The 14,773-nt window shown below is 36.9% G+C and overlaps 1 protein-coding gene across 5 annotated transcripts in view; it reads left to right on the top strand.

Annotated features, from left to right (window-relative positions):
- Positions 1 to 14,773, top strand: part of LOC126202964 (transcription initiation factor TFIID subunit 1-like) — a 184,793-nt gene that overhangs the window by 4,691 nt on the left and 165,329 nt on the right. The gene's annotated exons all lie outside the window — the stretch shown is intronic.

Below are 14,773 nucleotides of genomic sequence, written 5' to 3'. Positions count from 1 at the left end.
AAAAGATAAATAAACACTGCAGGAAGAGATTGAAAAATACATGGACACAAAGAAAGTCAAATGCCCGCCTCTTAAGTATTTATGTGGTCCTGATAGTCTTATTCGCAAATAAGAATAATAAATCTATATTCACAACATGTCAGTTGAAGTACAAGAATTTCAGGAAGAGGGCATAACGTGAAATAAAATAATGTCAGTGGGTGATTCCCCTCACTGAGCATGTGTTACAAAGTAGTGCGTTAAGTTAGGGTGTTGGTGGTGTGAATTTACTGACGAAGCACTCAATTTCGGCTTTATGAGTCACAGAAGTGATGCGTTCATTGCAGACAATATTACTGGCCATTTATAATCTCTGTTATACACTCTGAAACAAAAACAATCTTGAAAATTATTCACTGGTTCTCTGCAAATGGACTTTCATTGAAACGAATACTGCAATTTTGTTCTGCAGAAGGCCTGACTCACCAGAAATAACTTGTGAGAAAATAACTGCTGAAATAGAAGTCACATATTACAGATCTTGGTCATATAAACTCTACAACTTCTGCCTCACAGGCAATAGTTAACTTGGGAGATAGAAACTGTCAAAAAGTTAACATGGCATTATTTCCTGGGGCAGCTCTTCACTGTGGAAGAAAGTGTTCATTTCACAGAAGCGCATAAGGGTAATAAGTGATTCCAGTCTTGACCCTTTTGTAGATGGCACTTTAAACAGTTTGATATCATGGCAATGGCCTCAGTACATGCATCCCCCTTATATTTTGTTGCCAACAAAGACAACAGTATCATTCATAAAAATAATAGTGCGTGTGTGTGGGTGTAATACAGTTATAAATTAACATACATAATTTTGGAAAAAGAGTCTTCAATCTGCACTGTTCTTAAAAAATATCTGTAATTGCCATGACTTTGCTGTTGTGCTGATATTACAGCAATAATTGATGGTGTGCCTCTACAAAAAAAAAAAAAAAAAAAAAAACAAGTTATGAGATTTTTATGAAGTTTATAACTGAAATCCGTGGTGATTTTTAATATGTGCCTGTACTCTTCAAATCAACATGGGGTATACAGCAGAGTCTACAGTGTAGCGTGTCACATATAAAGCATTCATTCCATTCACAGGTGGAGAATGGTAAGGGTAAGCTGGAGAATTGTAAGGGCAACTCTGTAAATGTCACTAGGTTTATTTAATATGTGAAGTCTCTGTCACAGCCTTTTGTAGGTGACTGAGCAGCATTTTATGATCCTGTCTCACAGACTGGTTTTGAAATATTTGCGGCAGGTTTTGTGAGAAGACCGCTAGAGGTCTTGTCTGTAATTCTAAAACATCTTCCTCTGTGGAAGACTATCATCACCTTATTTGTTGCTTTGCTGATGTGCAGTCATAAACTTAAAGCAACTGGCAGTAGGTTTTGACAACTCGTTTAAAGTGCTGGCCACTCACAAGCAAAATATTTAGTTACCCTAACCACCACTGACACACATACGTAAAGGACATCTTTTCCATTTATATGTATTTGGCAGTGTTGCAGTTTCACCCATTTCATTTCTGAAGGCAGGTTAGGCATCAAGTCAGAACATGAATAAAAACAGAACTATACAGCATTCAGCAGTAGCAGGCCAGAAACAGTGTTTCCTTTGGTCAGCAAACAATGTTTTGAGCTCGGTGTAAATAGCTTGAGAATCTGTTAATGAACATAGTTCTAACTTTCATGAGCTTGATCTGACTTTCAACTTGCTATGTTGAAGATCACATTGGACACAACATGACAAACCATGCCAAAAGGAAGCTACCAACATCTCCAGTTCAGCACTAACAGTTATATTTGTGAATCTGTATGTGATCAGGTACAAGATTGCAATTTTTGTACAAAAATGTGACAAATATACATCATAGCAGTATTTCAACGTTATGTCAATAAAACAAGATATGATATTGTAGTGACAGTGGAAGAACAGTTAAGGTATTGTATTTAATGTACGAAGATTACAGATACACTAACTCTGCCACAAAGGAATTTATTTAGAAACTTAATGAAATTTTATTTTTAATAGTGTCATGTCACTTTACTAAAACTACCAGTTTTGTACAAACAGGTATCCTATTGGTATACAGCAGATGGTTTTTACTCTAAAAGATGAGCTTCCATCAGGTGAACAAATTATGTAGCTTTCAGGTGATTGATTAGGTCTAAAAGTGTCTTGGGATCAACATGAAAAGAACATCAGTGGTTTACAAGACAATTTTCAGATTGTGACCCCAAATATATATTGGATCATACTATTTTTAAATTTTTGCAAGCACAATATCATATGGTAGTATTATTTTGTACGGACACTCAACTTGTGTGTGCAGTATTTTAAAACAGCAAAAGAAAGCTATCGAGGTAATTACTCATTTTGAAATTATTGTTCTGCTTAAGAATTAAGGCCAGAGAGCTTTACACCCTTATCTATGGTAACCATAAATATTTTTCATTTTAATATCAAGGGAAGTATCATTTTGACTGCAGAATCAAACTTTTAACATTTATACAGGCTTAAATGTCCCTCCAGATGTTCAAGGTAATCAGCGTTTCAAACTTAAATAATCAATCAGTCTGTGTATTTCTTTTATCCTGTATAAGACAAACAGCATTGACGTTCTGTGTATTTTAAAGCTTTTATTACCTCTGGTAATTTTTTTGCTGTAGTCTTCATTGCCTGAATTGTTGCATTCCATCTTGTTTCAGACAGACTGTGAAGAGATTGAACATTAGTGTATTTAAATAACTCTGTCCATCTCTGTGGGCTTGCACTGAAGAAATTGTACAGCTGGTTCAGACGGCTTAAGAATACATCTACTACTTCGTTACTTCTTGTAGCATGTAATTCTACTATGTTTGAAGTATGAGCTGCACAAAGAGAAAATGTTACCAGCAGATAAATTTCTCTAACTTTTGCGTGCATAGCTTTTATGTGACTAATCATATTTGATCCATTATCAAAGCACTGACTGTGACAGTGCTGTAAATAAAATTCATGCTTGTTAAAAACTTCTGTGATAACATTACTAATCGCATCACCTGTCTTTTCTGCTAATCAAAATATTCCAGAAACCTCTCATTTATCTCATCATTAAAAAAAATGTACCCTAAAAACAGAATATTCTGTTCGGTTTAAACTTCTTCCCTTTGTTCTAAGATTTTATTTATTATATATCTCCATACAAAGATAAAATCTCATTCTGTGCTCTCCAAGATAAAAAGTGCTCTATCTTTTCATGTTTCTCTTGACAGCTTTTAACATAAATAGTATATTCTCTTAAAAAATATATCATATTTAGCCAGTAAGTCACCTAACTCCAAGAAGTTACCATTATCTGGCTCTCCTAACTGGTGACTACGTCTTCTAAAAGGCAAATTTTGTGTGGATAACAAGTTGCTTTGTTTTAGCAATACTTTCTGTAACATGGAAAGCACACTGCTGCATAATTGGCTTCGTCCATGACATCTCAATGCTAAGCAGTTATTTTTATGCAACAAACTTCTCATAATCAGGAAGAGTGGAGTATAGCTCTTTCAAAGCTGTTATTGTGTAGTCGAATCCTTGATCCAGTGTAGCTAACCTTGATGTAACAAGCTTTTTGGGTTCATTCTGAAATACTAGCCATGGATTATAGAAGATTTTTTCCTTTCTGTCACTCCACACTAATCAATCCCTTTTTACTTGAAATTTGTTGTTACAACATTTGGAATTCAAGTGATACTTGGTAAATATTCTACTTTGTTTGTCTACAGTCTGATGAACTGTTCAAAGATCAGTGTTTGAAATGCCCTTTCTAAAAATTCTGTCTCTGTTACTGTTATTAAATGGATATGGCCATTGTCCAGGATCACTTGGATTCCAGTCTCAGTCTGTGGATACAAGCTCAAGACTTCTTTTCTCTTTTATCTCTCCTTTGTCAGATGGCAAAATGCCTACATCAGATGCTGCTAGTTTAGGTGTTTGCTCAGAACAAGTTTCAGTTTCTGCTGATGTTGAAGGGTTACTTACATTCATCACAGAACTATGTTTTGGCAAAAAGTAATCAAGTATTGGGTTTTTAATTTTCTCTAGCTCTTTCACAAATTTTTCATCGCTTTTACATTTCTCTGATCACATCTGAGCAGTGCATAACCATACATTATTCTGGAAATAAATAACTAAAATACATACTAAAATATGTTGAAAGTAACAAAGAACACTTTAAATAACAGTGAAATTTGTGGTAATAAATTATTTTTTTAAATTTTATAACATACCTCAGAATAACAATGATATAAAAGATACCTGTGGTATTTACACAAGCAAAGAAGGATAATTTCCACAAAAAGTTATTATCATGCTGCCATCAGTCCCAGTGTTCACTGAATTAATGAAAATAAGCACAGCACTTAAATCTGAAATACACTGCATATAAAACATCAGTGTTCGGACACTAAAACCAAGCATGAAAACATCGGTCGTCCCAGATTTTGCCAATGCTGCTTTTATAAAAATATCAAAGTCATAAATGCTAGGGTCTCTAAATTCCTGTAGGCTCGTTATCGGTGGAATAAATGTTATTCTTGTGACCTAATGGGCTTTAGAGAGTCGCTTAGTCAATGTTTGAATGAGTATTTAATTTCTAGAAAAGTTACGATTATTTGTTGTTAAGAAACATGCCAAATGCTGGATGTGGGGATTTATCAATTGACCGTACAAGCTCGTGTGACAGGCGAGCAACCTTTCAATCCCTGAATCAAGATATTCAGCTTATTTGTAGAAAGAGTGGCTTTTGAGATATATTTTTAAGTTTCTGTTGAATTGATAGTGGTTCTTTATGTGAGAGCTTGCTGAATATCTCCCTGGCAGAGTACATACTCCATTTTGAACCCTAGACAAGAAGTCAAAGTCTACATGAAAATTATTGTTGTCTACAAAATCCATTAAAGAGCAAATTTACTGTGCAGTGAGAGTGAGAACACTAACACGCTTTAAAAGACTTTTGCAAGGTACATGGTTATCTGCTTCACACTATATTCTTACTTATTGCTTCTGATAAATAGGTATTTTATTTACGTTAGGTGAACTGCTGCAGAAGAAAATTGCATTAGAAAATGTGCAAAATAAGCCAACAGTCTTGTCTTTACATCAACATGATGAAAATTGTTTCCTGGGACACAATACTGATCATCTTGATTAATTTATCCTTGTGGTGATTCCAGTTAGACTCCTTAGAATTTTACACAGTGTGTGTCATTTAGTGTATGACTATTAATGTTTACCTGTGGTGCTATTGCAATTATTGCTTTTTTTAAAAAAAAAATTTCATATTATTAATCTTCATGAGATTAAGGCTTCAACTGTAAGCTTTTTAAGTGTCTTCAGCTAAAACCTGATCTGTGTCTGCTAAGATTGAGTTTGGGCTCGTGATTAGTATGCTTCATAATCACCAACATTAACAGTTTGCAAACTGCTCTTTAAAGTCATGAGAAGATTATTTATGTAGATCAGGGCTTAACAACTGGCCGGTTTTGAGCGCGAGTACTCGCGTCTGCTCAGGCACGTGCTCGCGAGCATGTGCAAGGTCGCGGAGTAGGGAGGGAGGGGAAATGCGCGTGCACGTTTGAATGTGATCTCGCGTTCTTAGCAGATTTAACTAGCCATCTGAATGCTTTGAACATTTTACTACAAGGTAAAGATCTGCTAATTACTCATTTCATAGATCGAATATGAGCTTTTAAAATGAAATTGACACTTTGGGTGAGTCAGCTGGAAACAGGAAATCTAGCTCATTTTCCTAAATTATCATCCATGCAAGATGTTCACAAAGACTGTGAACGTTATTCACATAGTTTAGTTGCCCTTAAGGAAGAATTTGATCAACGCTTTCAAGATCCGACAGCACTAGACAGTGATTTTGATCTCTTCTCCTCTCCATATTCAGTGAATATTGAAGAGATTCGTCCTGAGCGGGAACTAGAAATTATTGACCTGAAGTGTGACAGAGAATACAGAGACAAATTTCAGAACTAGAAAAAAATTTGGAATTCTACAGACACTTCCCTCAGGATAGATTTCCTCGTTTGCACAAACTAGCGGCTACAATAATATCAATGTTCGGTTTCATGTATGTTTGTGAACAACTGTTCTCTGCAATGAAATGTAACAAGACGCGCCTGAGAAACGCATTGCCTGATCGAAATTTAAACTGCACGCTGCGCCTACAATGCACAATAACAATTACTCCGAACGCAGACGCAATTGTAAAGGGCAAAAAGTACAAGATAACCGAGAATCCCACACTTCAGTTACACCTTTTATTGTGTAACAGTTCACAAATTAATACGAATGCAGAGGTATACACTAAGCTAATAAAATTATGTGGCACGTGTACATTCTCCTTTATTTGTTTCATTTGCCGCAGTAATAATTCGTGAGTGATATACCTGCAGGTGGCCGCGGATTTACTGCCGGCAGCTGTTGTGTGCCCCACGTGACTCTCCCCACTCTCCGCTTTGGTCCGGTAGTGGGGGTAGCGTGCTCGCGCTGCTCCGTGCTCGCTCCTTGCTGCTCACAGCTTGCTCCGCGAGCACGTATGTTGTGAAGCCCTGATGTAGATAAAGAACAAGAAGGCTACTTATGTAGGTTAAGAGTAAGAGAGGGCTAAGTACCAATCCTTGTGGCAATCCATCTCTTTGTTCCACCATCTAAGATAAATTTTGAGCCTGTGATACAGTTTTCAGTGAGACTCAGTGCTTTCTGTTTTGAAGGAATACTATTGGTGCAAGAAGGATCCATCAGTGCTGTAACACTTTAGTTTTCCAAGTAGAATGTTGTGATTCACCTGATGAAAGGCTTTGGAGAGGCCACAAAATATATCAGCAAGATATTTTTTTCTTGTTTAGCTCTGCCAGGGCATCATTTGTGATGTATTATATTGCTTTCTGTGTGCAGAATTCTGTATAAAAGGCAAACAGAGATGCAGTTAACTATGCTCTGCTCTGTTCAATGAGCCAGTATTTTATCATAAGCAATTTCTCAAACACTTCTGAAGAGACGGGAAGGATTGTTAGCTCTATTATTAGGGACGGTTTTTATATTTGCAGTATTCCAGATAAGTGTTGCTACAGTGTGTTTAAGTCTGCCAGAAAATATGCCATGTGTCACTGCTTGATTACAGGTATAAGTAAGGTAAACCTCCCCAACTAAATGCCTCATCATCAGATGCGGTATGGAGGGGCATGTGATCAGCACACTACTCTCCTGGTCATTTTTGGGTTTCTTGGCTGTGGAACTGCTTATGATCAGTCGAGTAGCTCCTCAGTTGGCATCAGAAGGCTGAGAGCACTCCATAACAGTCCTCCCACCAAGGAAAAATCCCTGGCAGTACCAGGAATTGAACCTGGGCCACCCACATGGCAGATAATGACGCTGACCTCTCAGCTACAGAGGCGGTCAGTTGCAAAGATAATTTAAGGGTAAAACTATATCAAGTCAGCCCTACATTTTAAAATTATGCTAAAGAAATGGCATAACCAGCATATGGTCACATGAATTTTGTTGCTGGTGCATGCAATGTCTGCTCAAATGAATTAAATGTAGGCTATCTCTGTTAGGTTATTTTTTGTGCCTGCAACATTTCCTCACACTGTGAGGAAGTAATCATTGAATCTGATGGCCTGTGAGTTTCATCTGTTAACATTTCAGCCGAAGTTATTTTTACTGGCGGGGGGGGGGGGGGTTGCTCTTGGATTGCAACTTTGGTTTCTGTTTATTAATATTACTAATAGTTTTAGTGTTATCCTTAGACTTTTTTTTCCCAGCAAAGTACTTGTGTTTTGCTGCTTTTATGATTGACGGAGGATTTTGTTATTCTGGTGGTAGTAGAGTTTCAACCATTGATTACAGCCTTTCCTTGGGATTATGTAGACTACTCATGTCCTAGCACATGATACTTAGATTCCAGGAGTTACTCATCCCCATCCTTCTCTGTTTGATTTTGCGCTTACTTCTTTTAGAGGTAAAGGACGTCCAAAATGCTGTAGGAATGAGTTTGAGAAATGATTCCATGATACTTTTAGTTCTATGATCCGTACCTAGGTGGTCAGTATATTTTATTGTAAACAGTTGACCATTTTTGTCAGATAAACCATTGAGTATTGGGTTTACTGCTAAATCACTGCAGATTTTTGTATATAAAAACAAGTTATCAGCAGGTGTTCCACTTTGCACTTCAGTCCCCATAGAGAATTTTACAATGGAAAACTATCAAGAGGTGGACACCAACAGTTTTATGTGCCCATGGTCAGTACTGTCAGGCAGAAAAACAACACTGCAGACTCTGAAATCAGTGATCCTCCATTTAAATCTGTATAACCTTATTAAAAAATATCTGTTTGATGATGCTTAAGACTGTTCCTGCTGGAGACCTGTAAACCATCAACATTAAAGTGTGTGTGTGCGTGTGTTTCCTGTTTTCCTGATCCACTATTGTGGCACAGCATTCACAAAGCGGTTCAACATAGTATTCTTTAACGTGAAGGGCCTGCACACAATTTGCATCTATCCTTTCATCCTTCTGTACAAAATATGAAGTTCAGCCTTTTTATTTACGGGGCTTCTATTGTTTAATGGAGGACCCAAAATACATTTTCTTTAATATTGATGGCTTTGACCCTGCTGCAGTGTTCTGTTTTACTAGTAGCTATTTAAATTGTTAAGGCAGCCACACACACTTGTAACAGCATGCTTGACAAGAGCACACATGTAAGCTTGCTTGCCCAGGTGTAAGATGAATTTGCGCAAGCATCACAGTTGCATACTTGTGCAAGCATGTGTATGATTGAGTGCTTGTATCCAAACTAGGGAGGTTTTTTTTTATTATTATTATTATTACATTGTGCACCAAGGTTGTATTGTAATGTGGAACGAGTCAAGTAATACAATGTTACATGGGGAAAAAATGCAGTACTGTGAGACATGTTCCTACTGTGGGTGGTCAATATGAGAGTATTCTTTTAGTTTGTTTTTAACCTCTTTTTACTCCACATATCATGTTTTTATTTATTTATTTTCACAAGCAAACAAATTGGCTGTCAAATCCTGCATATTGTTTCCTGAGCTCAACAATTTCTGATAAACAACTCCGCTCATACAAGCACACTTTTACATGTGTGCTTGTCAGGCGTGCATTTATGTGTGTGGCTACCTTAACTTCATTTATTGTGCAACTGTCTAATGCATGAATTTACCTCAGGAGGCATGCTGGAAATCACTGGAATTGGATGGATGTCGCTGTGGTCAGACTGAATGCTTCTGGCATTTAGATGTACAAGTAGCTTCTTATTTTAAGTCTTCACATGTGATCCATTTTGTGTATGATAGCACTGAATGAGGAACAGTCCATCAATCCCATCCAAGTGTGGACATCCTTCTCCCCTGAGCAATTTTGTGAGTTCCACATTAACACATTCTTGAGAACATTTCATGCAGCACTTACTATATTGCTCAAAGAGTTCTGTGGTCTTCATGATGAACAATCTTAACAATTTTCCTATAATCCTCAATTTTATTATGGCAATGGTCCAAGCTGTTGCTTGCATCACCCTACAAGTATTACACAATCTTCTTTTCCAGGATCCTTCCCTAAAAAGTCTAAATCACAGGTAACGTCTATGAGCCCTGCACTTGGCTAAAAAATACTAGTTACATGATATCTGTACTTGTTCTCTGTAATCACTTCTCAAAGAATTCTGCACTATTTAATATTGCCCTCCCATGCTTACAGCAATACTTCCTTTGTCTTAAAACTTTTATCCCTACACTTCTTGCACATAATTCATTCTATTCTCATATTGTTTCTGAACTTCTTGGAATGCTTTTGTCCTCAGTTTCCAAAGCATGAAGCTATTGGACACAGCTAGACTGAAACAATCAGACTTGCAACATCCTCTGGATCTTTTCACTGATTTGTATGGCTTTACTGTAATCCAGTCTTCTGGTGTAGCCCTAACATAACTACTGCAGACTGCAGCTTGCAAAACTGTTATGTCTTCTTTTGCTACTGCCAAATCAGCTAGATAAATTGCTTCATAGCAGCAGTGAGAATCATTGCAACTCCGTAAATTGCCAACATCATTCCTCATGTAGATCATATTACAACAACCCACATGAAAATTACATGGAAAGTTCTCAAACTGATTGCCATTCCTGATAATTCTGTGGCAATGTGCACATTTGTCCATTATGACACTCAAGTTGTTCAGGTTTAAAGCTTTTTTTTGAGGAAATTTAAATCGGAACAATTTTTGATAAAATTATTTGTAAATGAGAATACTCTTGATGGTTGCAGTATGTAATTCAAAGGTAGCTTTAAGGCTTAAATACTTTGAGTTACAGAATTTTTTTATGAAGGAAAATGAAAATTATTCTTAAAGTTAACTGTATTTACATGTAAGAAATAAAGTTATTTATGCAAGATTATGTTCACGGAATTTATAAGGTTAGTTTGTTTAATCATTTGTGTCGATTAGCGAAGGTTTTTCCATAGGTGCAGACATTTACTGCCACAGCAACAGAGGTTAGGTTAATTCACAACCACCATACTATCGATACAAATTGTAATAACATGTCACTTATATTATACTCAAAACTGTATAATAAAATTATGTTCAGCTGTTGTATCGAATCATGGCTATTCAGATATTGGTGATGACGTGTTGAAGCATTTAGACTATAGTCTTTAGGCTGTACAAGGTGTTTCAAGCCTTTAGGGACAAATTGGATTGCCCCACAACTGATTGTATTGAGATAGGATATTGGTGGTCAGAAATGCATGTTTATTGTGTTGTGAATATACACTGCATCACAGCAGCAGAGCTCATAGTAAGTGTTCAAAGTGCTGACAACCAGTCTCAGTGCATGCATGGCAGTGGTGCATGAATTTCTGCCGTACTCTGTAAAAAGATCCCTGGAGTCTCTAGTTCTAGAAGTTGTGTACAGTAAGTCTATTTTTGCTGACCAGGTATATGCACTGTTTATCACCCACTGCCTGTTCCAGTGGAGAATAGGCATGTGGGATCTTAACAAGAGTGTGGCAGAAGAGCCATGTACCACTGCAATACATGCATTGAGACTAGCAGTCATTGCTTTGAACAAGTACTATTAGTTACAATCTTGTTATGCTGTGTATGCTCTGTATGTCCATAACACAATAAATAAGCATTTCCGACCATTAGTTCTCTATCTCAATATAACTGGTTGTGTATCCACCATCATCTGTTTCAGTTTGACCCAAGAAGTTTGAGATATGCTGTATAATCTATAAAAATGAGGAAACCATATGAAACTATACTATTGAAGCAAACTTGATTGAGAAAGAGAATGTCAGTATTTAAAATAGGTCTGCATACTACACTGCAAATAGGAGTAATGCTGCCACTCACATACATTGTCATGAAAATAGATATATAAGAATCTCAAAAAAATAATCTCATATTTGAAGATCGTAAGTGCCCCTCCCACACACACAACACAACACAAGACACAGTTTGCCAGTGACTGTGAACATAAGGCAGTCTAGGCACTGCAGGCATCCCAATTGCTGTCATAAACATAATACTTCTGAGAATAGATTAGTAACTATACTTTACCATTGAAGGTCTGAATAATTTCAGCAAGGAACCTCTGACGTTGGGAGCAGTTGTTAGGCAAAGACAAATTCTGTGTCAGAGAGAGAGAGAGAGAGAGGGCACCACATTGATTCTGTGTGTACTAGAAATGCTTTAATGATGATTTAATTTACCAGTTATGTTAAATACACTTTATAAAATGGAAATTGTGTATGTAAGGAAATGAAACAGCATTTGCTTGTAGAATGATGCATTAGCTCCTCAGGAGAGCGAATTCTGTTCTGAAAATCAGTAGCAAATTAAACGTCTGCCAGTCCAGGACTCAGATCTGGTATAAACAGCAATGGAGAGTATTATAGCAAGTAAATTAATGAAGGAAGATCAAATCTGCCATGATACAACAAAATAAGTCAGGCTACTGTGGTACAAGTTACGAAATAAACTTGCCAGGTTTAAAAGAATGCAAAATCTCCAAATTTTCAACGATTTACGGATGCTTGTCACTAGTCTGGACTTCAGTGTGAGACACTTTTAATAGTTTCTACAATGAACCTGTATCAAAATGTTATAGAAATTCCAAAGATCTGAGCAACAAGACATAACCAATATCTTACGATAACGGTGCCAGTGAAGTGGAGTTATTAAAGACTTTTTTCTGAAATTCCTTCACCAAAGAAGATGTAGTCAATATTCCAGAATTCAAATCAGGAACAGTTGCCAGCATGATTAATTTGGAACTAGGTACCCTTGGTGTAGTGAAGCAAACTATGCCACTTAATAAAGGCAACTATTCTGCTCAGTTGTATACCACTTGTTTCTTTTGTAGTATGCTCATGAAATAGCTATATTTTTAGCAGTTGTATACAACTGCTCATTTTATGAATGATTTGTACCTAAATATTGGAATATTTGAATGGGTTGCACCAGTACACAAAAAGTAAATAAAATTAATCTGTCCAGTTATAGACCCACACCTATGACATCAATTTGTAGTCAGATTTTGGAACATGCTGTGTCCCAGCATTATGAAATATGCTGAAGCAAGCTACTTGTTGATACATAACCAGATGGATTCATAAAATACTGTACTTGCAAAAGACAACTGGATTTTTATTCATGCAAAGTAATGAGTAATTATCTGAAGAGGGTTGTAAATTTACAGAAGGTTTTTGACACTGTTCCACACAAGCGGTGTCTATCCAAATTACTGTGGACTGTTTCATTTGTGTGACTGGATTCATGGTTTTTGGGCAGAAAGGTCACAGTTTGTAGTAACTGACAGGAAGTCATCTAGTGCAACTGAAATGATATCTTGGGTTTGCCAAGAACTGTTACAGGCATTCTGCTATAGATTAACTATTTAGGAGGCAATCTCAGGAATTGTTTCAGATTTTTTTGCATATGATGCTGTTGTTAACTGTCTGACGAAAGTCATTACAAGATCAAAATGAATTGCAAAGTTATTTAGACAAGTTATCTCCGTGATACAAAAGTATGGAAACTAACACTAAACCATAACAGATTCGAGGACCTCCACATTAGTGCTAAAGAACTTCTGTTAAATTTCAATTACACTATAAATCACAATAACATTGACATAGAAAGGATAAATTGCTGCTCACCAAATAGCAGAGGTGCTGAGCCACAGACAGGCATAATGAAAAAGACAGCTAAAATATTAAGCTTTCAGACAAGATCCTTCTTTTGAAATAGAAACAAAACACACACAAGCACCACACACACACTCGGCCACTGTCTCTAGGCCTGGAGACAATGGGCATGTGTGTATGAGTTATGCTCATGTGAATGTATACATTTTCTATTTCAGAAGAAAGCTGTTGTCCAAAAGCTTAACATGTCAGCATTTTTTATTTATTTATTATTATTATTATTTTTTTTTTTTCGAAGTAATACTTAATGAGGGATCTTGAAAATTGCTGTCAAAAGCATTGTATTGAAAAGTTTCTACTTTGATTGTATCCATTCTTTTTAAAAATACAGTAGAAGAAGAATGGGTAGTTTTGAGAGATGAAATAGTGAAGGCAGCAGAGGATCAAGTAGGTAAAAAGACAAGGGCTAGTAGAAATCTTTGGGTAACAGAAGAAGTATTGGATTTAATTGATAAAAGGAGGAAATATAAAAATGCAGAAAATTTAGCAGGCAAAAAGGAATACAAATGTCTCAAAAATGAGATCGACAGGAAGTGCAAAATGGCTAAGCAGGGATGGCTAGAGGACAAATGTAAGGATGTAGAGATGCAGCATATCACTAGGAGTAAGATAGGTACTGCCTACGGGAAAATTAACGAGACTGTTGGAGAAAAGAGAACCACTTGTATGAATATCAAGAGCTCAGATGGAAACCCAGTTCTAAGCAAAGAAGGGAAAGCAGAAAGGTGGAAGGGTATATAGAGGGTCTATACAAGGGCGATGTACTTGAGGGCAATATTATGGAGATGGAAGAGGACGTAGATGAAGATGAAATGGGAGATATGATGCTGCGTGAAGAATTTGGTAGAACTCCGAAACACTTGAGTCAAAACAAGGCCTGGGAGTAGACAACATTCCATTAGAACTACTGATAGCCTTGGGAGAGCCAGCCATGACAAAACTCTTCCATCCCCTGAACAAGATGTATGAGACAGGCGAAATACTCTCAGACTTCAAGAAGAATATAATAATTCCAATCCCAAAGGAAGCAGGCATTGATAGTTATGAAAATTAGTGAACTATCAGTTTAATAAGTCATGGCTGCAAAATACCAACATAAATTCTTTACAGACGAATGGAGAAACTGGTAGAAGCCGACCTTGGGGAAGATCAACTTGGATTCCGTAGAAATGTTCGAACACACGAGGCAGTTCTGACCCTACGACTTATCTTACAAGATAGATTAAGGAAAGGCAAACCTACATTTCTAGCATTTGTAGACTTAGAGAAAGCTTTTGACAATGTTGACCGGAATACTCTCTTTCAAATTCTGATGGTGGCAGGGGTCAAATACAGGGAGCGAAAGGCTATTTACAAAACTTCCTGGCAGATTAAAACTGTGTGCCCGACCGAGACTCGAACTCGGGACCTTTGCCTTTCGCGGGCAAGTGCTCTACCAACTAAGCTACCGAAGCACGACTCACGCCC

This window comes from Schistocerca nitens, chromosome 9 (assembly GCF_023898315.1).
Source record: "Schistocerca nitens isolate TAMUIC-IGC-003100 chromosome 9, iqSchNite1.1, whole genome shotgun sequence".
Lineage (NCBI taxonomy): Eukaryota > Metazoa > Arthropoda > Insecta > Orthoptera > Acrididae > Schistocerca > Schistocerca nitens.
Note: the sequence above shows the minus strand (reverse complement) of the source record. Positions and strands in the feature narration are given on the sequence as shown.